Below are 26,964 nucleotides of genomic sequence, written 5' to 3' on the forward strand. Positions count from 1 at the left end.
AGATTTTGGACTTTGAGCTTATACTAATTTTGCAATGGATTATGGGCTATCTGTTCCATGAGTGAATAAACTACATCTTATGAATGAGAATAAGAGTAACTAAATTTGGTGTCCAGAAAGACAGAACAGTATGCACTAGTGATATCTGCAAGAGCGCTCTGTCCGTCATCTAACAATATGGGCGTCATATATTTTTCATTCATCATGAAGCATGTAATTACTTAATAGTATCTTTTACCCAATGGCATGTGCACAGAAGTAGCATGTGTCAGCTCACTAGCCACACATTATGGGCTTTCTACACTTCCTCCTCAGTGCTGCTATAATTGTGGAAGTGCACATTAAAATTCAAGTCTAATTCAGTTTGGTCCGTGAGTGTTATGAACTGAGTTGTTTGTAGTCCATATATCAAAGCTTTATTCTTTGAAGTGCCCTTATTTTGAGTAGAGACATGCTGAAGATTAGATGAGGCCCTACCACTGGGTCTTGATCTGATAGAATCAATGTCTTTCAACAGCCATAAACATTTATTATTTTTTTCTTTACTAAGTGAAAGCATAAGAAACAAGCATGGATGGACTGGAAACATTGGCTTCAGCACAACCTGACCTTATTACCCTGATCTAAAAATGCCAGCTTCTCTATCTATGGTATTCTGTTGTGGTGATCTGGGCTAATACTCTTAAGAGAACACATTGGGCAAATTTCCTGTCATCCTGCGTTAGGTGTGCAATGGGGAATAGAAAGTGTACAAAATACTACCATTGTGATGAGACGTCAAGTGGTTTCGGATGTTCTGAACACCCTACACACAGACCCGCCATAATTTATTCTCAATCCTTCTTACTTTAATAGCACATGCAAATATCATATCATGATAGCCCAAAATGTGGTCTACCTGTTGCTCATACTAAAAGGCCAGGAGTATTTTTGATTTCTCTCTATCCTCTTCTTCTCACTTTAAATTCACCAACAAGTTTGACTATGTTCTAAGAATGCTTCGGGTTCATCAGTTTGTTTTTGTTTTCGAGACAGGGTTTCTCTGTGTATCCTTGGCTGTCCTAGACTTGCTTTGTAGACCAGGCTGGCCTCAAACTCACAGTGATCTGCCTGCCTCTGCCTCTCTGAGTGCTGGATTACAGGCGTGTGTCACTAGGCCTAGCTGGGCTCATTGGTTTTTATCTGTCCCCACACTTCACATCTAGAACACTGACAGTCATTTTTGCATAGACGATTACAACCCTTTTCATTGCACATGGCTTTTTCCGAGTGTATTTCCTACAGAAAACTGGGAGCTCTATGTTTAGGCATCAGTCGCCATTATGGGAAAAACTTCAATAACTTCCCATTATGATTTTTTTAAGTACAGTTTGTTATGAAAAAAAATCTAGTTCATCTACCACATCTCTTGTCACTCTCTTTCTCCTTCACTTAAACTCATCACAATTTTCCCTCTATCTGCTTTTTGAATTTTGAATGGGCCAAGATATTTTCGTTTTGCGTGTTTGAGGTAACAAGAACACAAAGAGTGGCATTAAGGTAATGTTATTAACTAAACGTGTTAATTATTTACCATGAACGAGGCACCTTTATAAATATAGTATATCTATTAGTTACTTCATAGCTGTATAGAAATATAGATTATCCCTATGTACAGCGAATAAGGAAGAAAACTCAGCTGTAGAAGAATGATAAAAACCATTCCCCTTTAATCATCAGTGTGAGTACATGAGTAAAGTTTTCTGTAATTTGTTTCAAGGTATGATGATACTTTTCTTCTAAATCTATTTTTTTCTCTTTGGTTAGGTCCATTTTTTTTTATTTCCTGTAGTCAATTTCTCTCACCATTTAGTCCTAGCCAAAGCATCATTCTGAGAGAAATTTTTATGTACATCTCTCTAGCCCTTGGATACTACCATTATAGTTTATTAACTCCAGACTGTACATCACCGTTTGAAATTTTATATCTATTATTGATTTACTTTCTAGCTGAAATATTGGTACTCCTTTTTTTTATTATTAAGGTTGGAGAGCAGATATTCTGAGCATGTTGAACCATACGCTGTTTATTGAAATGCCTAGCTCAGCATAAAGAAACAGATGTGAATGTGTTCTAATAAAAAAATACAAATAAAAACCCAAAAACAAACAAACAAACGAGATACAGCTGTTAGGTTGGAATTTACCAAAGGAGTCAATTTTGTCAATTCTGTTAGTGGTATAAATTTTGGTATTCTTCATTACTTTATCATGCTATTCTAGTGCCCAGTAGAGAACATGCACACAATATTTACCTAAATACATTTATTGATTGAGTGAGTGGCAGGGTGTTTAGTCAGTTCCCTGTAGAGTTGGTAGGAGTAGTGTCCTACTCTCCTGTGAAAGAGGCAATTCATCATGAGCTGTAGTGACAAGGGAATTACAAAAATAAATAGATAGATCTTGCCCCTATTTGCCCAACACATTACCTTGCAATACGTTTCAACTTGACCTAATGTATAATTTCCTTTCTACCACCTTGTCTTTGAAAGATTACTCTTGATTCTTTTCTAATTGAGTAGCATAAATTGCTTCCATGATCCACAAGGAGTTAAGTCATTTAATTTTTGTCTCAAAGTTTATGAGGCAATATTTTAAAGCACCACATCCAAACAATTCTTTAAATATTTGCTCTGTGTATCTGCCACCCTACCCATTCAAGAATGATGCTTAGCTAGTTTCAGCTAACTTACGACATCATCCTGGGTCACAAACAAAAATCTACCATACCAATAACAACGTGATCTTTGTACTTCTGAGTCTCAATCTTGGGGCAAAAGTCTCACGATCTGAATGCTGGATCCATTATTATGGCGAGAAAAACAAGTTTTTCTATAGTGAGCTAAGTCCAAAATAAGCAATGACAGTACAGATAGTAATAAAGTGGGGCTGGGCAGATGGCTTAATGGGCAAAGTGTTTGCCCTTGAAGGCATAAGACCTGAGCTCACATCCTCAGAATTCATGTAAAAAGCTAGGCAGAGTTTTACGTGCATGTAAATCCAGTGCTGAGGCAGGGTCAGACTGGTAGATCCCAGTGGCTGGCTGCTCAACCAGTAAGCTCCATGTTTAATGAATGACAGTATATTAGAAAAAAATAAGGTTTTGTAAGACACTTGATGCTGTCCTCTGTCCTCCATAAGTTCATGCATGAGTGTGTAGCTGCAACAACACATAGGCATCACGCGCGTGCACACACACACACACACACACACACACACACACACACCATGAGAGAAAGAAGAGAGAGAGAGAGAGAGAGAGAGAGAGAGAGAGAGAGAGAGAGAGAGAGAGAGAGAGAGATCATGTTAATGTTGTAGAATATGTTTGCTATGAGGCTCTGTCACTGGAAGGATACACGGAAGCTTGACCTTACAATATGGGGTATTTCCATATAAAAAGAATCTGTGCAGTTTGCGGATTTAAAAAGGTTGGACATTTCTATTCCTGTGAACTTTGTGCATAAAACATTACATTTATGAAAATACATTCTCCCATGAAAGTTCAGTTGAGTTTTCAATATCTCCCTAAGCCTGCTTTTTCGTTTCCTCACCTTCTGAGGGCATCCTTGTGTGGTCTTTTCTAAGACATAGATTCTTCATGTACATACTTGCCTTTGATCAGAGCAACCTACTTTATAACCTGGTTCTAACCACCATATTGTGATATTTCCCATTTGCTTGAGAGGGGAATTAGCCCTGTGGGGGAAAATGACTGGAAAAAGCTTTTAAACACTTGCTACCTAGAATTTTCCCACAAAATTCCAATTTTCTGACTGGTGACTTTTCATCCACACACTCCAGCAGAGAGCTGTACACAGGGGGTAAGCGGTAAGAGAGGATGATGTTCTGTCATCAACCCTCAAATATGTCTTGATATTGGGGCAGGACGATTTGCCAATATACTAAATGAAACTCATACAAGAGCTGTTCAGAGGATTTGCTTAACAGCCATCAGTTTACTGCAAAGTGTTGGGCACCTAAGACATTAACCTCTACACTTGAGGAAAGTTGCTCCACTAAGGGAAACATGTCTCTTTTCAAGGTCATTTTTTTTTTACCTTTTAGGTCACTAAATACTATGTTAGATTAAAGAACTGGCTTTATTATTTACCTTTGTACATAATATGAAGTTGCCTGTAATTTTCTGAAGCCCTCTTATGGTTCATAGGTCAAATGCTTCCTCTGATGTGTGACTAGCATTCATCATCCTTTGAATTTCCAAGTTTATTTAATAGAAATGAAAGACAACTGTGCCTGTTGTCTAAAAACTAATCTTTAGTTTGTTCCATTAAAAATAAAGCCCAGAGAAATAAAAATGAAATTTATTACCCTGTTTTAATTGAAAAATTAAAAGCTGTAGCAACTTTCACTATGAAGCGAGGGCCCTCTGCTTTTGTCTTCACAATATTTGGTTCTTATGAGTATTCCATGTTTAAAAAAAAAAGTAAAATAAAATAAAGAGTTCCTATGTGCAAGTTCCCTCACTTGGTTAACTTGTTGCAGAGTCCAAGTAATCTATCACCATGCAGCAGGGCAATAGAACTTTCAGCTTTAGCTTCTCACTGGAAGGTTTTCTGTGTGAATCTCAGAACTGACGATTACTTGCTCCTGACAGCTAATGTTATAGATCAGATGGTGGCTCAGCTATTTTTGATATGTGTGCCTTCTTTCTAAGGTCAACATTAACTACTTCTTTGGTTGTGTGGATTCTTCTTTTTTATAGAATTGTATCGTCTAGAACATGGTACACATTTCATTGTTTTTTCTTAATTATTATCTGGAGCAATTCTACATGGCAGAATGCCTCGATCTTTATTGGAATCTCTCCTGGAGAATGTGAAGGAAATTAATGTGGGGGAAGGGTCTCTATTCTAGATGTCTTGAGTCACCTGAGGTATGGCCATAGTGCTGGAATTTTTAAAGCATTCTTTTAAATAGCTTTATGGAGGATTGGAGATAGTACATTTTCTGAGTTCATTTTTCCCCCTATCTTGTTCTCTTGCTAAAAATGAATGCATAGACAGGTAATTTATAAAGAATCGAGATATCTATAATTCATAGTTCAAGAAACTAGAAAATTTAGGATCATTGTTCCATCTGGCCAGGATAATCTTGTCACACAATAAAATGATAAATGGCATCACGTGGTGAGATAAAAAGACAAGGGAGCTTGGGTTTCTTTTCCTCCTCTTGGTAAGAATCTTATATATGGAATTTATTAGAATGGCTTACAAGTTGTGGTCCAGCTAGTGCAACAACTTCTGTCTACCAACAGAAAGCTGTTGTCCATACCATGACACTTTGACTTTGGAGCCTAAATAAGAATTTCATGGTAGCTGACTTCTGAAACAGATCTAGCAGTCAGGGTGTGGGGTGGGAGTGTTGAGGCACATTCCAATCATTATTGCCATGGAAACAAAATCTGTTTGGAGGACTACACTTGTTTTATTCCTGAGTAACACTTTCAGGTTACCCGAAGCTAGTCTTATAGTATGGCTTGTAATTAACCAAAGGGTAAGCTTTAAGAAAACATGTCCCAGTAAATAGAAATCTGTCTGTTGGTGTCTGACAGGCTGGATTAGATTGAAGATGTAGAAAAGAAACACACAGGAAGCCAAGACTATGGCTTGACAGACATCTAAATCTACCTTAGTGAGGACATATACTTACAAGTAGGTTGTTGTATCATGGTTCTTGCTTTGAACAATCTCAAGATAAATTCAAATATTTCCCCTTGTGATGAGTACAGCAGATGTTCAAAGGGGGAAATGCATTCTATCTAAAGAAGTAAGCGTCATGAACTTGAAAAAAAATCCAGTAGAGCAAAATACAATCCTGTTTTGAATTGCAGTACAGAGAAAGAAACAAACTTTGAAATGAAATGATGTCCTTTCTTTTCTTTTCTTTTTTCTTTTTCTTTCCTTTTCTTTTAAACAGAAAAAGCAAATTTATTTTCCTTAATGTAAAACACTGGTAAAAATATGCTTGCACAGTTTGTTAATATTCACAGTGGTATAAGAAAACTCAATATTTTGTTCACACTTTTAAAAAAACATCTTCATACATTTGAAAATGGATGAAAGTGCTGCTGAAGGGATCAGAGATGAATCAGTGGTTAAAATACTTGCTGTATAATGATGGTGGGTGAAGTTCAGATCCCATCACCCACTGAACAGCCACACTTCTGTAACTCCAGCTCCAATTTAATTCTCTCTACTATTTTCTAGAGAGGAATTATGAGTATGGGTTATTGACAGAATTAGAAAAAGTAGGGAAGAGGCTTGAACACATTGGCACAAGAGACAACTTCCTGAACAGAACACCAACAGCCCAGACCTTAATGTCAACAATAAATAAATGGGACCTCATGAGGCTGAGAAGCTTCTGTAAGGCAGGACACACTGTCAAGAGAACAAAGCGACATCCTACAGACTGGGAAAAGATCTTCACCAACCCTACATCTGACAAAGGTCTAACATCCAAAATATATAAAGAACTCAAGAAATTAAACACTACCAAACCAAATAACCCTACTGAGAAATGGAGCTCAGAACTAAACAGAGAATTCTCAACAGAGGAATGTCAAATGGCTGAGAAACACTTAAAGCAATGCTCAGCGTCTTTAGGCATCAGAGAAACGCAAATCAAAATGACTCTGAGATTCCATCTTACATCCAATCAGAATGGCTAAGATAAAAAAATTCAAGTACTGAAATGGTGTCTTAAAATGATTGTCTTACCAAACAGCTGAACTGCGGCAGGGAAACAGCGTAGCAGGGGTTTTAGTTATTTATTTAGAGGAGTTCGGCCTCATTCGTTTGTACTCCAAGAATGCCAATCAAGAGGAGCAAATTTCTCATCTGTTTTCCCACTAATACAGAATAATTGGTGACTGATTGCATAGAAGCATTTTCTTTTGTTTCTGACCTTTTTGTTCCGACAACTTGGTCATTTGCTGCCAATGACTAGAACACAGCACATTTATGTGGGCAGTGCTTCTTTACACAATTTCCAGGTATCTTGAAATGTTTCCCATTTGCAAAACAAAATGGCCTTATGAGAGAGGCATTTGGAAAGAAGAAGCAGCATTTTTAAACTAGCTTCTAACAACAGAATCAAACAGTCATTTGGCTGGAGCAATCAGCATCTACACACATAAGTTTCTTCGGTATCTAATTTGTTTTCCTGTTGCAGTATAATATTCAATACCAAATGAACTTTGGTCACTGGAACTTGTTTATGATAAATCTGACCTGTCCAGTGCTTAGGGAGGAGATGGTTCACCTGGCAATCTGGGAGGTTTTACTTTCATCGGAAAGATAGCATAGTTGTTCCTGATTCTGGAAGTGGATAATGAGATTTTGGAGAACAGTGGACTTCTATTATATCAACACTAGATCTTATTTTGGATTGTTTTGCTGGGCTTCAGGATGAGAGGCCGAAGTGTCATTGGTGTTTAATGCTCCCCCACCCCAGAGAGGGGGTGTCTAGAAGGTGACAGCAGTAAAGACAGCACAATTTGAAACTGAAGAGAAGGGATGTCTTGAGACATAGTTTGAAGTTACTCTTGACAGTTCGGCTTCTAATTGCAATCAGCAGGTAACAGGCTGATTCTGATGTTGTTGAGGTTTTTCCATTTTGCCTGCTGTAGTCTTGTTCTTCCCGCTTTAAAATAGAACATGTGCTTCTAGGATACGGAAGAAGCTTAATGCCTTCATGCCACTGCCTCTTGTCAGTTACGTGGGTCTAAACTAATGTTTGAAATTCAGGTGTCATTTTGTTGTGCTTTTCTTGCTAATTAAAGACATGTGATAATTTTACTTATCATTTAAAATTATAAATGTGTTGCAGAATATTTGATCACATCGTGAACCCCAAGATTGAGCTGTTTCCTGAAAAAGAAAAAACCCACCATCTTTCTAGTTGTGGTGTGGCTCAGACCTGGCACACACCTTTAATCCAAGTGCTTTCTCCTTAAGTATTGGAGACAGGATTAAATAAAGTTAGTCCTAGGTCAAGAGGCAATCCAAGCAACCAGTTGACATGATGTGGACATAGGAAAAACCATGGAAAGTGAGAGGAAGTCAGGAGGACGGATAGTGAGATGTGCAGGAAGTAGAAGGGAGAAACACTGAGCTTAAGAGGTTCTTGTTTTTTGTTTTGTTTTTGATTTGCAGTTGCAGTAGTGTAGCAGATTTTTAAAAATACTTTTATTTTATTACACATGTACAAAACAAACTACATACAGCAGGGAGAACCAGGTGACAATCATGAGAATAATGAGTTCTATACATGTTACATTCATAGTGAATTCGCCATCTGCATTCGTCCCATTTGAAGTAAGTGTCTTTCCTGTCTTGTTGGGTCTGGCGGAGATGTTAGCCCAGAGAGCTTAAGAGTTTAAACCCCTACCCAGATCTAGCCAATGGTCAGGACATTCTCCACAGTTGAGTGGAGAGTGGGATATGACTTTCTCACGTACTCTGGTACCTCACATTTGACCATGTCCCCTGGAGGGGGAGACCTGGTGGCACTCAGAGGAAGGACAGCAGATTACCAAGAAGAGACTTGATACCCTATGAGCATATACAGAGGGAGGTAATCCCCCTCAGGAACAGTCATAGGGGAAGGGAATAAGGGGAAAATGGGAGGGAGGGAAGAAGGGGAGGAGACAAGGGATGGGATAACCATTGAGATGTAACAAGAATAAATTAATTAAAAAAAAAAAGAGTTTTAGAGACAGTGTGGAGGAGAGCTCCCTTTTGGGACGGCCGAGGTCAGCTGGGTCCTTTCTCTGTCTCTCTGATCTAGCAGGCTTTCACCCCCCAGCATCTGACTCCCAAGTCTTTATTGGTAAAACTGAACATTTTGTTCAAAACAACACAAATGTATTATATGAATATAGCAAAAAATATAAATAGTACAAAAATATATAAAAGAAAAGCAAGCAGCTTTGTAATGGAGACCTGGGAATTGAGATTCGTCTAGGGATGAAGATGGACAAATTGCAAAAGGCATGCTGCAAGAGGAAAGGCTTATCTTCTAGGAAAAAAGACTGCCCATATGTTTATGTTTCCTGAATTTAAATGTACACACACACACACACACACACACACACACACACACACACACACACACATAGTGTTTCATGCTATGAACCTAGAAAGGGACAGGGTAAGAATTTTTTGTTGTTGTTGTTCTTGTGTTTTTGATAGTGGTATATCTAGTTCAACAGGTCCACTTGGGCGATTTTTAAACTCTGGGTTGGAATAAGGATAAGAAAAGTCTGACCTTTCCTAAACACAATGATCCCACCTTCTTCCCAGTGGAGGGTGAGACATTTTTTGTTTTCCCAGTTTTGGACACTATTGGAATAAATTTGATTTTCCTGTTTCTCTCTATGTTATGCCATTTTCTGTTAATGCAGGCAAGAATTCAAACTCAGAGCCAGACCTTATGGCAACTTCTCCACTGCAGACCCTATTCCCCAGATTTGGAAGTAATCATTGTGCATGGTGTGATGTGTGTCTTTCTACATCCTTTTTAAATTGTTCCAGCACTCTACATACAAAGCAGAAATTGTCTACATTTTAATTATATTGCCTTTATTTTTAATTATATTTAATTAATTGCCTAACAAATGTATGGTTTTTAAGGTCATTTTATAATATATTTTAGTAAATAACTGTATGTATGTTAAGTCACTCAATTTCTACTCAGAAGGATCAAACTTCCTCAATCTTTACTACATCATACTTGAAGCCCAGAGCCTATGAATTATGGACAATCCTTTCTGTTCCATAAACTCTGTAGTTATGCATTATTATGAAAAAATATCTCTTACATTTTAAGAGACTGGAACTTTTGCTCTACCTCTTAGACAGTTAATAATAAATCTTAAGGCCATTTAATATTTAAAACTGCTGACCTAGCAGGTTACCAAGAAGAGACTTTGTACTCTATGAGCATATACAGGGGGAGGTAATCCCCCTCAGGAACAGTCTTAGGGGAGGGGAATAAGGGGAAAGGGGGAGGGAGGGAAGAATGGGAGGATACAAGGGATGGGATAACCATTGAGATGTAACAAGAATAAATTAATAAAAAAATAAATAAACACACACACACACACACACACACACACACAGAAAACCACAAATGGCCAGTAAGCACATCACACTCGGCATCCAGAGGGAAATGCAGGTAACATCCACAGTGAGATACCTCTTTACGTCCATTGGGATGACTGTAGTCGTGATAGACTCCTGCGTTAGAAGAGATGTGCTTTGGAACGAGAAAGAATGCAGCTGCTTCAGAACATAATCCAACAGTTCCTCAAATTGTTAAGCATTGAGTTACCATGGTACCCAACAATTCCATGTGAAGTGTGGACTGAGCAGAACGAAAATCATGAAAACATGTACAAAATGCTCATGGCAGAATTATTGGTTAATAACTGAAAAATGGCTGAAAATATCTAAAAAATATCTATAATCTGATGACTGAATAAATGAAAACTGCTACGACAAAACAAACAAACAAACAAACAAAAAAACTGCTGTCCTACTGTGTACATAGCCAGTTTGTTTAACTTGCCTTTAAGAGAACAATGTAACAGCTGACCTTGTTTGCTTTGGGTTTTCCAAGCAGTCAGTGTCTACAACCTAAGGATTTCCATGGCTATGATCTTACATTATGTACCCCACAGCCCCGGCCCAGCAGTAAAGAATGCATGCATCTCTATTATGGTGGCAAATACTGAAAACAGCAAATAGGTTGTGAGCAACCTTGTAAAACAAACATCCACCATAAATGTTGGCTAAAACATGGGTATATGTTAATAAGTCTTTTTGCAGTGATGTTAATCAAATTACAGAGAGCTAGTCAGGCTTTTTAAGTTGGGCCTGTAATGAGCTCGAGTGAGCAAGGGAAGGAGAGAAGATTTTACTATGGTAAACGATTGATAGCCTCCTATGGGTGCCCTTCAGATGAAGGAGTTCAGGCTTCCTTATCAATGTGGCTCCTTATAAAGCAGGAGGAGGAATGGGGCACAAGACTCAGAATCATTAGCAGTCAACATCAAAACATGGAGCCGGACCCCATTATAAATACGGTAAGTTTTGAAAATGAAATGGGAAAGTCTTCTCCATTTAGTTTTTTTCAAGATTGTTTTTAAAATTGTGCTAGTCATTTTTTATCCTAAATAAATTGATATGGGGCGGAGGAGAGGGCTCAGAGGAAGAGTTTCACTGAGTTCGGTGGAACGGCTCTTGGCTCAGATGAGCATAGCTCATCCGGGTTAGAATCCCTGACGGTCGGTAGCTACAAAAGCCACCCTGGACCAGTGGCTTCTGGGTTCTCTGTTTTGTGAACAGGAAGAATGAATTTCATGTGCAATGAGCGGGAGGGTGGGTTTAAGAAAGGAACTGTGTGGTAAGGTTAAATAGAAACAATGAAAGCAGATGACAGCAGAAGTGGGTCTCCACAAAAGGATGCTACAAAAGGCCCGGTGGTTCCGGGGGTTAATTGAGATGACTTGGTTGAGGCACGGCGATGAACCAATCAGTTCAGTTGGTCCACCCAAGAGATGTTCATGTGGCTTTCAAACACAGGGTCAATGAAGTATCTGATCACTCAAGGTTTCCAGCCTGTTCTGCTCAGCCTGGAATTAAATTGCTGTGTAAGAGGAGAAGAAAGATACAAATGAGAAACCAGAACGCAGAACAGAGCTCCTCACCATTTTTTTCTGGCTTCTGGCCAAGACCTAACTGCTGATAGAACCAATGACATTTCTCCCTTCTGGCCAAGACAGATCTAGTTGTCAGGAATACCTGCAAAGTACAATTGCTTGCTTTCAAGGTCTTCATCCCCTAACCTTTCTTGCTAGTTTCAATCTCCTGTTTTCATGAATTGATTGTTGATATAAAAGTTCATTTGCTTCTTAAATAAAGGCAGAAATTTTGTATTATACGGCATAGTAATGGAGAAAACTACATTTTCTTTAAAATTAGACAATTCTTTTGTAAAGCTGTCAGTGTCTGATACTTTTAAAAATATCTTTATTAATTTTTTTCTTAAATTCTTTTCTAATTTTTCCTGTGGTTTTTAGCTTATTAATATTTTTATTCTATGTGAAAAATTATAATTGTATTTAGGTATTATTTTTTACTTTTAAATTTTTATTCTATAAATATATTACATAACATGATTTCAGTTTTTGCGTATGTCAAAGTATATTCATTTTGATGTTATACTAGTAGTAAGGCTAAGGGTTTGGGACCATAAGCACATGAGATGCATATAATGCTAACATTGTTAATAAATGCACATCTTATTAATCTGGATCTCAAGATTTGTTGATAATACTCTAACTCACTTATTACAGAATGTTTTATTAAAGATGGAATTCTCTTTTCCTTCTTTCTTAATTCTATTTTTACTGCTCACCTACAGTATTGGTCTTTCATGAGAATCATTCTTGTTTGAATTCACAGTGAGTGTCTCATGAGTTGATTTTTTTTAAACTAATTTGAGCCTTTACCTTTATATATGTCATCTTATTTGCTTTGTGCTTTGTTTTCTAATTTCTCAAATACTTATTTTTAAATCTTTATTAAATGAGAGATAAGCACTTATCGTGGAGTTTCTGTCCTTGTCTAGAAAGTTCTTTGTAAACTATTATTATTTCCTGTATGGTTTGCATTCTGTTTTGGTTATCATTTTTATTCACGTTGTTTAAGAGAAGTGTTAAAAGGAAGCTTTCATGGTGTTTCTTCTTGCATTTCTTGGCTGTGATTATTTTCACTCACTTAAAGGAAAATTTGCTTATTAAAATTATTGCATTTTGATACTAGAAACAGAAAAGCAATGAAAAATTCAAAATACAATTTCAGAAAAACTCTCATAGCAGCAAAAAATGTATAATAATGAAAAAAATTAAAACACTGTCATTATGCCATTAATCAATACCAAATAGCCAATGAATAAGAACTATTTTGTGGGGGAGAAAATTGCTTGTTTGTTTTTCTTATTGCCTACTTATATTTCTTGATCAGGAATTACAATCTTTACATTTCAAATTCTGGAGAATATAGTACTCCTAAACACACACACACACACACACACACACACACACACACACACACTCAAAGTACAAGATAAAAATTTTAAGTGTTTCATTAACATGGACAATTATGTTATTGGAAAGGCACCAAACTATCCTTTTCAAGTGTAGGCCCCACTCCCCACTTTCTTAGAGCTATATATCATATATTTACCAGATTTGCCACTGTAAATTCATTCTTGGAACCTTTGAGAGTTCAATCTTATCCTATCACTTTGTTAGTTTTCCAAGACAAAAATGTTTTCCCCAGGAATCTGATATCCATGTCTTTGAGATGTATCTATCAATGAACTTAGCCTGCCTGTCTTCCGGCCTGCGCAGGGCACAGGGCTAACTTAGATCAGTGCCAGTTAGCAAACAGAGATGGTGCCTCATCTTAATCATCCACTGCTTAATCAGCACCTATGCACTTCGCTTTTTTTTGTAACTCAGTCTCTTTCCACTATTCCCATAGGTTTGAAAAATGACTTAATTGCTATTTTAACAAGTATCATGAGATCAGTAAGTTTAACATTCACCTAGAAAGACAATAAAACTCATGGATTTGAATGTAAGAGATAAAGAGATTGTAGAACCACACTTGTTCTGAGGCCATTAAAAATTACAAGAGCAATCAATTATCATATTTGTTGGAAGCATTGCTTCGGAGCACAGGATAATATATATACATAGAATAATTTGTATAAATGTTGCTGTTATGCCAAAAAATGAATTTGTTCTTCATATAATGATAAAGAATTATTCCATGATAATAACCTCATGAAATGTCCACTTGGCAATAAAGATTAGCAATTTAGGCACTGGCTCCTGCTCAGCTTAGTTGAGTTAGCAGGAGACAATGAAGTCTGAGGTTGGGAAAGGAGATGAAGTTCTTATCTTCCATAGGAAGCCAGAGGGGGCTCACACAATAACTGCCTTGTGATTTTCAATTCTAGCATAGTCAATATCAATTTTTATATAAGCTTTTATGTTTTGTATTTTCTTATTAACTCTGCAGTAACAGGATCACATGTTTTATGCTCTTCATATTTTGGACCTCATGTTGGGAGTTATGCCAGGATTTAACTGTACTATCAAGCACATGCTGCAAAGATTAGACTGTGGAATTTAAGTGCATACTGTATGTAGATGGTGAACAGTGAATGTCCTCATATAACTCTTGCAGGCCTCAGTAACCTGCTCCGTGGTCCACCTGTCTCTGCACCTAGGTCTCCCCTCTAAATCAGAAGCCAGGGAAATCTCATTAAAATACATTATCCCTTCCCTTTTCAAAAGTGTACTAAAGCGTGTTTTTAAAATAATTATTTATCTTTATGTGTATGTATGTTTTGCCTGCATGTATTTCTCTGCACCATGTAAGTGCAGTGCCCTCGAAAGCCAGAAGAGGGCATTGGATACCATAGAAATGGAGTTACGGGCAGTTGCTAGCAGTTACGTGGGTGCTGGGAACTGAACCTGGATTATCTGCAGGAGGAACAAGTGCCCTTAATTGCTGAGCCGTCTCTTCAGTTCCAACCAGCTATTGTCGCCTCTTCTATGCTAAGGTCATGCAAGGTTTACTTTAATCACAACCCATGCCGTGTTTGGAAACTTACTTCTCATTCTTCCTCACTTCATCACTTTGCTTTAATGAACTAAAATTATCTAAGCATCCTTTGCTCTGTCTGGTCTTTGGGTGTGGTATAGATTTTCTTTTCTTTGCCACTTTCCTCCAGTGTTTTTCTCTTAGGTATGATATGGGAAAATCTCTCTTTTAGGTTTAATCAAAAGGATCTCATTGAGGAGAACACCTGGAGCCTCCATCTACTAAAAATTCAACATTACTACAGTGCAGCATTTACATCTTTTTTTTTTTCTGGACTTGTTTTCCTCCTCAGCCTTGATCAACAATATTTATTAATTGTTTTTGTTTTCTGTACAAACTATTTGAAAGTATAATTCATTTCTCTTTGGTACAATACTGTGTTCTGAGGACCTAGAGCAAAGGATATTGCACATTGAATATCAATACGTCTGGCAAGTGAATGAAGAAATGCTCTAACCGATGGTGTAACAGCCAAACCTACAACAGTGACAAAACCTGGAAACTTGTCAGACATGTGAATGGTTATCTTTCCTGTGTTCTTACTGAATCAGAAACCACAGTGTGGTACCCAGAAATCTGTGTCTTAACAAGTGCTTTGTGTGTAAGAACCACTGCTCTAAACCACTCCTCACTTACATTTCCTTTGGAACTAATACCATGCCATTTCTTTTCTCTATGAGCTGAAGCTGATAGCTTTTCTGCATCTTCATATTTATCTGCCATTTTGATTTTTTTGTTTTTTTGTGTGTGTGTGAGTATGTATATGGTGTGTGAGTGGTGTATGTACAATGTACATGTGTATGTGTGTTTTTGTGTCTGCCTCTGTGTGTGCATGGAGGGAAGAAGAGGATTCTGGGTATCCTGCTGTATCATTTTGTACCATTTGCCCTTGATGTAGGGTCTCTTATTGAGCTTGGAAATAGACTGGTGGCCAACTAGCCTCAGTGACTGTCCTCTCCCCATCCCCTGCCTGCCAGTCACATGGCTACAGGTGCATGTGTGTCCACGCCTGGCTTAGAATTTGAACTCAAGTCTTCCTGGTTGGCAACAAACACTCTTACTTTACTAAGCCATCCCCTCAGCTGTTCTTGAAATTTTGTTGAAGTTTTTTCCTTGGATAGTAAGTCAGTTATTTTGTTTTAATATGCAATTTAGAATCTAACCATTATTTACTATTTGGCCAATGCAATATATGCATGGCATCTAGAAAGAAAACAGAACAAATGAAATAATGGCTAGAGGGGAAGATAGTGTTATTATTAGGGAACTCTGAGTTTGGGTAAACATGCCCAGAAAAGGAATTTCACAAATTCATCTCTTCTCAGCTGAATAGTTCTAAAAACAAAGGGATCATTATAAGAAAATGAAAATGAATTTAAAAAATTTGAATGATGTGTTAAACGGTGTCATTTTACAAATAGGATGCTGTATTATTTTATCTTGATCTAGATCTACTCAGCAGCGGTTTCTTTGCTATTTGGTTTTTAGGTAGAACATAAATTATTGAACAATAAGTTGCCAAGACAAACCCAGATTTAGATAAGCAGAGACCTTTTTTTCCCCCAAAATATTATTACAATAGGGAGAAGGAGCTTTGCAGCAGGGTGGGGGCTCTGACTGTGAGAGCTGCAGCAGCCTAGGGCTTAGGTAGAAGGGATTTTCCTTAATAAGAAGGAGCAAACAAAGCAGAGGTTGTGAGAGTGGGTGTCCTTGACGGGAGGTAGCTAGACTTGACAAGACAGGCGGGCAGAGGATGCTTTATAAGGACACCTTAGTCCGAAGAAGGGCTCAGACTTCCAGGAACCAAGGAAGTAGAGAAGCAAAATGTGGCTTAAACGCATTTTGTTCTGACTGACCAGTAGGTACAAAACAAGACTAGTGAATCATTTATGAGAAAAAGAATGGAAATCTGGAGGGTGCTTTGTGCAAGCAAAGAAAAGGGACATATATAAGCCTCAGCTAAACTTTATGGAGGAAAGTCATTGTAATAATCTATTTTCTGGGACACAAGAGAATCTAAGGATTTCTTAATTGTTGCCCTTTCCTTCAGAATCCAACATTGTTAATTTAAAGGCCAAATATGACGGCGATTGGTCTTAGCATGTATCATGCAACTATGCATTATGAAAAAAGGTAATGCCGGGGGATTTTTCCTTCTGATACCATCAACTTAAGTCATTTTAAAACTGTGTGTTAAAACACAAGCGACGTGATTCATATCTTTCACACATTGGTGAAATTTAATTTAAAACACATCCTGCCAACCCAGAAAACTTATCCACAAAGGCTGAAGGGAAATAAAACCATTTTATCATTGAATAGACATTAGTTAAGCTAGAATGTGATGGTAAGCCTCACAAAACACTACACTTAGATAAGCTGGGAAAGGGTGGGCAGACCCTTTTACCCCAGCACTCAGGAGGCAGAGGCAGGCAGATCTCTGTGAGTTTGAAGCTAGCCTGGTCTACAGAGTGAGTTCAAGGACAATCAGGGCTACAAAGAGAAACTCTGTCTTCAAAAACTGAAAAAAAAAAAAAAAAAAAAAAAGCAAAGGAAACTCACCCTTGTATATAGTCAAAACAAGTACAACTCACTACATGAATGTTCTATTTTTTTTTACTAGTTTATTCTCTCATATATTATAATCCTGACCAGTTTTTCCTCCCTCCCTCCACCCCCTACCTCATCCACTCCCCTATCTCCCTTTCTGTCCACTCCTCCTGTTTCCCTTCAGAAAAGGGCAGACATCCCAGGGTTATCAACCAAACATAGAGGACCAAGTTGCAACAAGATTAGGCACCTCCCTTCATATTAAGGCTGGACTAGGCAAACCAGCAGGAGGATAAGGGTCTCAAAATCAGGCAGAAGTGTCAGAAATAGCCCCCATTCCCTCTGTTAGAAGTCCCACGAAAACACCAAACTACTCAATCATAACATATATACAGAGAGCCCTGGTTAGACCCAATGCAGGTTCCCTGGTTGTCTGTGTAGTCTCAGTGAGTCCCTAAGAGTCCAGGTTTATTGATTCTGTGGGGTTTCTTGTGGTGTCTTTGACCCCTCTGGCTCCTACAATCTTCCCTTCCCCTCATCGGCGATCAGATGGAAGGAGAATGTGTGGAGAGAGTAAGGAATACAACTGTAATTAGGGGGCAAAGTGGGGGCAAGACACATAAATGTTCTTAATAACTCGCCACCAGGTGAAAAGCCTTGACAGCTCCATTGTTGACAGACAGTCCAGTGCATTCTAGAGTGGTAGTAGCTGGGGTATCTTTGCTTGCCAAATAGCATTACCGATGGAAAGCATAACTTCTCATGTCTTATAACAGGTAGTAGTTTTTGAAAGTTGGAGAAGATTCCCCTGCGGGGCTATGATCATACTCTCCTGTGGAACCAGGAGACAAGAACACTGTCGTCTTTTGTGAATATTATCTGTAGAAGAATCAATACTACTTTCACTTGCTTTCCCACAATTCTCAGTATATCACTTCTGAGACTGCACATATGGGGATTTCCCCCCACACACCAGGAAATGCGGTCCTCTGCAGCCATCAGCCATAATTAATTCTGATCAGAGCATACTTGGACGTAGCACAGGACACATAGGTGGGGGCACTGTCTACTTGAAGCTAATGCATACGCTGCTTGTCTTCAGTTCTGCGGATGAGGAAACACTAGGCTCCCTATGATGCTTTTTAAACTTGGCTACTAAGAGAAGTTCCCATGGTCCTCTCTTCAGATTTGATAACTTGTTAAAAAGCTGTCAGATCTCAGGGCAACCTATCTTCCTGCTCTTTTTCCTTCTCCTCCTTTCTTGATAGTTTGGATATTGAACTATAGCCTTAGCCATTTTGATACTTTTATTTTGAGACAGGGTTTTACTAAGTCCTGCTTCAACCTTCCAAGTAGCTGAGCCCTGTACCACTAAGTCTGGCTGAGAAGCATTTTTAATTTAGTTCATGAATAGGCATTAACATTTATTTTGATTTATATTAAATGACCCCATAAAGAATACAGGTGAATTCCCAAAAGAAGTATATAGAGTAAGTTCTGGAATGGTCCTGGGTCCAGGAGCGCCTGCTGCTGTGGACTTGGGATATGCCTCCTCCAAACACGTTGGTGTGTTCACTAATCCAGAAATGTGCTGAGCCCCATCTGCTTCCGTTTTTGTGGAAGCTTCATTACATTGTACGGTTGATTAATTCACTCGTCATTAGTGACCAACCCTGCTTTCATCCCTCTCTCATTTCTGGAGGTCACCAAATGGGACTGAAAGCCCAAGCCTCTAATCACTGAGTTGGTTGTCCTGGCAACCAGTCCAAATTCAGAAGCACTCAGGCATCAGACTGCTCAGTGATGGACAGGAAGACTTCATTATTGAGGTTCCAAGAGTTTTAAGAGCTGTGTGCCAGGAATCATGGATGAAGGCTCAAAACATATATTATTTATTATAAATCAATATCATAATTACATTTCTCAGGTCCCTTTGAGAGAGATTCCCAAGTCCTTGGGATAATGAAAGGCTTAATTAGCTTTTAAAAAATTTACATATTGTTCACATAAACAGAAAATAAATTAGTAGTTATCTAAGGTAAATATTTTGGGATAGGGGGAAATTCTCTTCCCTCATTTTCAAAAGAGAGAGTTGAATTTCATATTTTAAGTTTGTATTTGTTCCTGTGCATGAGATTGGCCCTTTGCTATATCAACAACCTCATGTTTTGAACTTTACTTAATACTCTGTAGGGGAGTTTGGTGTACCAAATAGGTATATAAACATATAGTGAGTTTCTTAAGAAATACACCTGGGCTGGAGAGATGGCTCAGAGGTTAAGAGCACTAACTGCTTTTTCAGAGGTTCTGAGTTCAATTCTCAGCAAGCACATGGTGGCTCATAACCACCTATAATGAGATCTGATGCCCTCTTCTGGCCTGCAGGTGTACATGTAGATAGAGCATTGTATACATGTATGCATAATTAATAAATAAATGAATCTTTTAAAAAGAGAAATACACCCTTAGCAAGTTATACTATTTTAAATATAATAATAACAAGTAACAAATAAATAATTACTAACAATGATGGTGGTGATAATTACAACCATTCTTGCTCACTGTACTAGGTAGAAATGATCGAATGAGCCACTTTACATGAATTCTTTGACTAGGCAGGCACTTACTATTACATTTACACAGCAGATGTACAATAGGAATCAGTGAACAGAAGACAAGGGCTAAGTGTGAAAGCAAAGCCAAGGAGTTCTGATCCCTGGAATCCACTCTCTTAATCATGACTTGTGTTGCTTCTCATAGACAGCATGTCTTGAGAGGCAAAAGCAACAATGAAAGCCACTGGTTCTTTTTAAATCTGGTATGTGTGTGCATGTGTGTGTGTGTGTGTGTGTGTGTGTGTGTGTGTGTGTGTGTGTGAGAGAGAGAGAGAGAGAGAGAGAGAGAGAGAGAGAGAGAGAGAGAGAGAGAAAATAACGTTAGTGTCAGTTCTCATCCTGCATCTTGTTTGAGTCGGAGTCGCTTTTGTGTGGGATCCAGAGAGTTAAAGTCAGGTCCTCATGCTTGCACTGCAAGTGCTTTATGCATTGAACCATCTCCTTATGCCAGGTCATTGAGTTTTGATAAAAGCCCATGAGTTTAGGATAGCAAGAAGGATCAGTGGGGGAAGGTGCTTGCCACCGAGCCTGGTGATTTTCCACCAGCACATGGTGGAAAGAGAGAACTAACGCCCTCCAATTGTCTTCTCACCTATAATCCTCCCAGGTATCATGTTTACTGTGCCGTGCCACATGTGCTCTGTGCCTCATGTGTATCAACACACACACACACACACACACACACACACACACACATACACACATACATACACACACACATACACACACACACACATACACACACACACACATACACACACACATACACACATACATACACACACACATACACACACACACACATACACACACACACACACACACACACACACACACACACACACGAGTAAAAGTAACAAGAAATAACTGTAGAGCTTTATGGATATATTTTGGCTGCTGCAGTGGTTTGAATAAAAGTGGCCTCCTTAGGCCCATAGATTTGAATGTTAGGTGATTAGGGCGTGGAGCTTCTTGACAGGGATTAGGAAGTGTGGCTTGTTGGAGTAGGTGTGACCTTGTTGGAAGAAGTATGCCACTGGGGGTGGGAGAACTCTCAGCTCCTTCTCTAGCACCATGTGTGCCTGCACGCCACCATGCTCCCCACTATGATGTCAATGGGTTAAACCTCTAAACTGTAAGCCAGCCCCAATTAAATGTTTTCCTTTATAAAAGTTGCTGTGGTCAAGGTGTCTCTTCACAGCAACAGAACAGTGACTAAGACAGCTGTCCATGGATGATAACAGTGAAATTTGATGACTTGGACTATTCAGGGCCCAAGTATTAAGTCAAGATACAATCTCTGTGGCAAGTCAGGGCATCAAGAAAATCAGGGTCTGAGAAGCTCCAGGGACATTTACTTCCTATAGTTTAAAACTATGAATGTCAAGGTCACGGTCTGTGTAGCAAAACTGTGTCTCAAAAACCAACTAAACAAAGATCAACAGAAGTAAAATCAGACAAACATCAACTACAGAAGTATGTTTTATGAATCATCTAAGTAACATAATTTGTGTAATTAACTTTTATGCTACACAGATTTATTTTAGAGCTCTAGATTACAAAATGGAGTCTGGAGTAGCTATTTTGGGATTTACAGATGAGAATGCTGGGTTTGCCTCTAGTGCCATGGGTTGAAGCTCCAAGTTAAATCAAATCGGAAAATAAACAAAAAGAGCAGAAATAATGCTTCTTATTGCTGGTGATCAAATGCCTACTGACAGTGACAAACTGCTGGTGAGGGTAACTCATGGCTCTTTCTTCTGGTAATATGATCAGTTTCTAGATAAACAGTATTAAAGACAGCAGTCCTACCCTACTGTTATCCTAAGAGAGAATTTCTGGTTTCTGACTGAGTTTCTTTCCTCCTGTAGCAACAATGAGATGATGGGGCCAGAGACCAAAGAGATTTGGTATCATTACCCACCTCAATACTGCCAAAGGATGCAATATTTAGGAAGGTCACACTCTTAAGTGTCTACTGTGAAGAAATGGGTGTCTTCACATTTTGGGGAAATGGGAAAGATCTCTGCTCTTCTGAGAAATCATCTGTTTATTATTTAAAAATTTAAACATTGACAAGCATTTAGGAAACAGTTCCCTAGAGTCTCAAGTGAATTCTTACATTCATGTAAAAAAAAAAACTATCAATAATTTTCAAGACTTCCATTCTTCCATTAGAGTCTTATAGACTTTCTTTCAAATGTGAATGAGCCTGAAGAGACAGCCAGACATTTTTTTCCTGCTCAGAACATTCCAGACTGCCTTACCCCATGGTGAGATGAAGAATGGCTGACCAGATTTCTGGTCTCTGGGGCATCATTCAATCCTACGGTAGGGCAATGGCCCTTCTTACTAGTGTTGCTTCAAGCTGACTAGCAGGACTCCAATTTGGGCCCATGCCAAGTCCATGGTAAGACAGCATATATGTGTGCATTTGGATGCATGTATAGGCATCTTTTAATCTCGTATTCACTGCTTTATATGAGTTCAATGGGAACTTGTGTTCAGCAGGATCACTATTATTTCTGTTTGCTTCTTAGAAAGCCAAGCTTTATAGCATAAGGTTTCTAAGTGACTTGGATGCTTCATGTTGATAAATGACTGAGTCCACAGAGTCCTCTGGACCCTTTCTGCTTTCCCTTCTGTTCCTCAGAGCCCCTCAGGACAATGGAGTTTTTCTGTTATTCTTTTACCCATGACTATGCACTTCTAACTTCTCTTAGTACTGATGTCTTTAAATCCTACTCATCCATAACAATGCTCATACCTAGATTGGATGCCAAAAGAGCAAAATTGGAGGGAGAGTATCAGCTGTACAATACAGTGTCAGCCTCTTCTCTCTGTACTATGGTCTTCCTGGCCTGGCTTAAAGGTCTTCCCCTCAGGGTTTGAATTACCTGATATGTTTGAAGTGAAAGCTCTTGATTTCTTCCTGGTATTATGGTGGGTCCATGGTTTGCTATGGTTCACTGTTATGTATACTCTGGCTCTCTTTGCCCTGCCCTTCACACATGTCTCTTGACAAGCCCTCTCACTTCTGCTGAGTCACTTGAGCAGTGTTGATGCCTGTGTGGTCTGCTGAATACCACTTCTCAGTAGTGGGTACTCACATCCTGACCAAGGGCAAGCTCTCCTAAGCAGCTAAAGTCACAGCTTCTTACTCAACTTGCTGTAAAACCTGACTTCTCAGAGTCTGGATATTCAAGCCCAGTCTTTAAAGCCAAACTACTTGGACAATGATAAATAGTAGAAATGTCAACCATGGCTACCTTCTATGCCTAGGCACATACTCATTGTAGAATAAAATGGTTTAATAGTATCTTTAGAGAATTATAATTATTAAGTTATTAATGCTGTGCAGAGGATTTGTGATCTTTTGTTGTGATGCTGGCGTAACATCATGTGATGCTATCACTCAGTAGCAGAGCTTAAATGTTGTCACTACAAAAATGATAAATATTTGAGTTGAAAAATATGCAACTATATACTGGTATCCCATATCACCCCATAAATTTATAAACAACTTATAATAATATTCAGAAAAATTCTATTTACAGGAAATGCTTCTAAAAACTGTGATTGAACTAAGCACTAGCAAATAATTTGTTACCACAAAGAAAACCTGTTTTGTTTTAAAATTATAATAGTGCCTATGATAATTTTCCACAATAATTGGTATTAAATTCATGGCTTATACATCCTGGGCAAGTGTACTGCCACTGAGCTACACTTCTGACTTTTCTATAATCACTGAAGTATCATTTTTTAATACAGTGGTATGAATGATCTCACACACTTTGGTAAATGAGAAGTCACAGTTCGCCTTTGTTTAGAATTTCTTGTAACTTTCAAATCTAATCTTGACAGGCTCATTGGGCAATTTACTCTTAACATTTTAAGAGAATCCTGTGGCTTGCCCCTTCCCGGATCAGGAAGGGGCAGGAACAACGTCAGTCTCTGGCTCTCTACAGTTCCTGCTGCTGTCATTCTACAAACCCTTCTAACCACTGACGAGAAAATGAATCTGGTATTTTGATGCAAAATGGGACTATTAAGCCTTCATAAATGAGAGTGAAAGCTCTGGCCCCTTGAAGATGATTCCTCCTGTGAAGGTCTGAGCATGGCTCTAAATATTCACACTGCAATAGGACACAGGTGCCCTCTGCTCTTACGACCCAAAGACATCTATATTCTTTCGTATCTGTCACAAAACCCTCTGTAGCATTTCTATTTCCATGTCTTTGCTCCATCAAAGCTGTGTTTCTTCTGTTCTCTTTCTGAATACCATCTCCGTGATCGGGCACACAGATACAAGCCAGAACGGAAGGTAGGTTTTTATAGCACTGAGATGAAGGTAAGACCCATTACAGTCTTGAAATGGGAAGATGAACAGCACACAGCTGAGGCTGGGTGGATGGTTCAATAGTAAAGTACCTATCTGTTTCAGAAGTGTGAGGCTATGAGTCTGAATTTTCAACACCTATATTAAGAAGTCAAGCAGGATAGTGCTCACCCTCAGGGAACATAGAGACTGAATCCCTAGAGCTCACTGGCCGATTAGTTTGCTGAATTGATAAGTTTCAAGTTCAATGAGTAATCCTGTCTCAACAAAACAAAACAACCTAGGTGAGGAGTAAATGAGAAAAACACTCTGTGTTGACCCCTGACTTCCACATGCAAGAATACACATATACAAATGACCATATATGTGCATACATCTATTTTTCTCTCTCTCACACACACTCTCAAACACAGCTTTCCTACATGATTTTTCTTCATTAACACAGAAAAAAAAGTGCCCCATATACATCATAAATGCTTCCTGCAGATAAAGTGTTTGTGTAATAGCAATGGCATGTGATGTTCCTCTGTTGACCTTGATTCTTCATTGATGCTCTGAGGAAGAAGTTAAGTGTAACTGCATAGGCTTTGCTGATGAGCTGAATGCCTCTAAGTGGTTCATTCTTTTAGTAGAGTAACTAACAGTAGAAAGCATGGCAGCACTAACCCATTCAGTCCATCCTCTCTTTCCTGGCTCCTGTCAATCAAGTTGGTCCTGTTCAAGAAAACACTTGAAAAAAAAAAAAAGAAAAAGAAAAAGAAAAAGAAAAAGGAAATCAGAAGCTGGGTGCAGTGCGCCTGTAATCCCAGCATTCAGGGAAGCAGAGAGGCAAGTGGATCTTTTTGAGTTCAAGGCCAGCCTGGTGTACAAAATGAGTCCAGGACAGCCAAGGCTACACAGAGAAACCCTATCATCATCATCATCAACAACAACAACAACAACAACAACTAACAAAAGGAAACTGGAGTCAGAGTCTCCTGTGACTGCTTCATGTGCTGCAGAAAACTCTGGTTCTTGCTTGGATCACCAGCAAAATAAATACTTGAAATAGACTGGCACATGGCCCCTGAGTATTGGACAGAAAAAGACAATCAGATGACTTTAAATGACTTAGTCAAAAGGAAAACCAACTGCTTGTTAGCAAAGAGGCGTGAGAGCAACTGTAGGCACAGATTTGGAACTGCAGGAAATTTGGGACCAAATCAGTACCGAAAACATCCAGGCATTGCCAAAATAATCACAAAGTGAATTGTGAAGCCTTTTATTTGAAAATTATTTGCAAATTACGAAAATGCAATGTAGCATACGGAACTATGGGGGGAGGGGGTCTTTCCTGCAGTTAATGCGTTGCCAGCATATGGTGCATGTGTTGTGTGCCCTCTTGCTGATTTTTGCTTGACCACGCCTGCTTTCCTTTTCTCTGTATGTAAGTTTTCTCAAATGTTGGACTGAGTTGCAGGCAATCCTTCCCTCATTCTTACTGCTTCATTGTTCATTTTTATGAGCGAGGACACTAGCCTACATAATTACAACACAAATGTCAACAGCAAGACATTTAATGCGAATGGATGTTTAATATTGGCAGCTTTAATTTAGTTGTTGTTCATTTGTTATGCTACTGAAATCAGGACACATTTTAAAATCAAAGGACTGCTATTAATCCTTATACAAGGACAACAGGTAGGAGCTGAGTGGGTGTCAAAGAGGGAAAGGCTGGTGGTCATTCTGGGGTGGGGGGAGGGTTTGAATAGGCTGTAAAAGAACTCAGAGTTCCAAGGAGTGGAATAGCTGGGTCTTGAGGTAGCTCTATTCCCAGTTTTCTGAGAAAGCGCCAGATTGATTTCCAAAGTGGTTGTACAAGTTTGCACTCCCACCAGCAATGAAGGAGTGTTCCCCTTTCTCCTCACCCTCGCCAGCCAGCATGTATTGGCATTTGAGTTTTTGATCTTAGCCATGCTGATGGGTGTAAGATGGAATCTCAGAGTTGTTTTGATTTGCATTTCTCTGACGACTAAAGAGGTTGAACATTTCTTTAAGTGTTTCTCAGTCATTTGATATTCCTCTGTTGAGAATTCTGTTTAGTTCTGAGTCCCATTTCTCAATTGGGTTATTTGGTTTGGTGGAGTTTAATTTCTTGAGTTCTTTATATATTTTGGATATTAGACCTTTGTCAGATGTAGGGTTGGTGAAGATCTTTTCCCAGTCTGTAGACTGTTGCTTTGTTATGTTGACAGTGTCTTCTGCCTTACAGAAACTTTACAGCCTCATGAGGTCCCATTTTTTAATTGTTGACCCACTGCACAACAAGGACATGTGCTCAACCATGTTCATATCACCCTTATTTGTAATAGCCAGAAACTGGAAACAACCTAAATGTCCCTCAGTCGAAGAATGGATAAAGAAACTGTGGTACATTTACACTATGAAATACTACTCAGCTATTAAAGACAAGGAAATACTGAAATTTGCAGACAAATGGAAGGAACTAGAAATGATCATACTGAGTGAGTTAACCCAGACCCAGAAAGACTCACATGGTATATACTCACTTATAGTTGGACACTAGTCAAAAAGGGATGTCCCATGAAAGTCTCCACTTACCAGGAGATTGGGATAGATGCAAGTACCTTCTATTGGGACTCTATTTGAGAGAAGCATGGGAAAATGAGGAGATAGAAGGACCCAGAGGGTCCTAGAAACCTACAAGAAGAAC

At 38.7% G+C, this 26,964-nt stretch overlaps 1 long non-coding RNA gene across 1 annotated transcript in view; it reads left to right on the forward strand.

The window, feature by feature from the left end:
* The window catches only part of LOC311608954, a 100,094-nt gene that overhangs the window by 27,007 nt on the left and 46,123 nt on the right, over window positions 1-26,964 (forward strand). Inside the window, exon 2 of the long non-coding RNA XR_014783199.1 lies at window positions 11,025-11,149. This is a non-coding gene — a long non-coding RNA (uncharacterized lncRNA). The remainder of the gene's footprint in view (window positions 1-11,024; window positions 11,150-26,964) is intronic.

Source organism: Acomys minous, assembly GCF_964271855.1.
Source record: "Acomys minous genome assembly, chromosome: 11".
NCBI classification, from domain to species: domain Eukaryota; kingdom Metazoa; phylum Chordata; class Mammalia; order Rodentia; family Muridae; genus Acomys; species Acomys minous.